Below are 1,706 nucleotides of genomic sequence, written 5' to 3'. Positions count from 1 at the left end.
TGCGGGTAATGCTGCTGATGAAACCACTCGCCGTAGCCTATTCGTTGCTGGTCTTTATCAGACGGATTCAATATCAGCAACTGCAAGTGGTCCGGTGGTAGTTCAAACTCCTCCGGCTGTACCTAGCTTGTTCACTCAAGGACTGATGCCAGACAAGTTTGATGGCAAAGGCTTCAAAACGTGGCAGAAGAAGATGATGTTCTTCCTAACAACGATGAAACTGGACAAGTTCATCCAGGAGGACAAGCCCCTGATTCCGTACGGGATTGATGATGTTCACAGTCTTGCAACTGTTGACATATGGGTGCATTCCGACTTCATCTGCAAAGGTTATATTTTGGGTTGTCTCATTGATCCATTGTACCGTGTCTACTGCAAGATCCCCACGGCGAAAGAGCTATGGAGATCACTGGACAAGAAGTACAGAGGTGAGGACGCTGGCTGCCAGAAGTATGTGGTCTCAAATTTCCACGACTTCAAAATGGTGGATTCAAAACCCATCATGGATCAGGTGGAAGCGTTTCAGCTCATTTGCCATGAAATCACTGCTGAAGGAATGTCCATCTGCGAGACATTCGCAACTCTCAGCTTCATTGAAAAGCTTTCTCCAAGCAATGCGGATTTCAAGAACTACTTGAAGCACAAAAAGAAGAAGATGGGGCTCGAGGAGCTCATCATGAGGCTTCAGATGGAATCCAGGAACCGAATTGCTGACAAGGTCACTGCTAAGGAGGACAGTGTCAACATGGCTGAGCACAAAGGCAAAGGAAAGGCACACACCCATTCTCCTGCCAAGCCTTCCAAAACTGCTGCAGCCTTGAATGCTTCTGCAAAAAACTTCAAGAACAAAGGCATTGAAATCAATGCGAATGCGAATGTGGAGAAGTTCAGGGATAATTGTCACTACTGCCACAAAGTGGGGCACAAGACTGTTGAGTCTCGCAAAACGATCAAGGATGAGAAGGCTCATGCAAATCTCACTGAGGAGGATCTCGTTGCTGTGGTGACTGAAGCCAACATGGTTGAAAGCAAAAACCCCAAGGAATGGTGGTATGACACTGGTGCAACCACCCACATTTGCACGGCGATGTTCATCACCTATCAAGAAAGCAAGACTGAGGAGAAGCTCAAGATGGAAAACACTACAGTCTCCAAGATTGAAGGACGCGGCAATGTGATTTTGAAGATGACATCTGGACATGAGGTCACTCTGACGAATGTGAAGCATGTGCCTGACATGAGGAAGAACCTGGTCTCGGGAACCTTGCTCAGCAAGAATGGATTCGCCACAAGTTTTGAGGCGGATAAGCTCGTGATTAGGAAGAATGAGATGCATTTGGGAAGAGGGTATGTTAAGGGTGGACTTGTCAAGTTGAATGTAATGACAGTCACTCCGAAAGTTGTAGCTCCAAAAGTTTCAATGAATAAAAAAGAGACAGTTGCTTATTTGGTTGAGTCTTTTAATATATGGCATGAAAGATTAGGCCAGGTAAACTACAAATCTATACAAAGATTAATGAATTTAAATCTAATTCCTAAATGCAAAACAAGTAAACAAAAATGTGAAGTATGCGTGCAGGCTAAGCTCACAAAAATGCCATCACCTCGTGTGGAAAGAACTAATAAACCTCTAGATTTAATTCACACCGATTTATGTGATCTAAAATACATACAAACTAGAGGTGGGAAAAAGTACTTTGTGACTT

The sequence above is a fragment of the Brassica napus genome, chromosome C6, assembly GCF_020379485.1.
Source record: "Brassica napus cultivar Da-Ae chromosome C6, Da-Ae, whole genome shotgun sequence".
NCBI classification, from domain to species: domain Eukaryota; kingdom Viridiplantae; phylum Streptophyta; class Magnoliopsida; order Brassicales; family Brassicaceae; genus Brassica; species Brassica napus.
Note: the sequence above shows the minus strand (reverse complement) of the source record.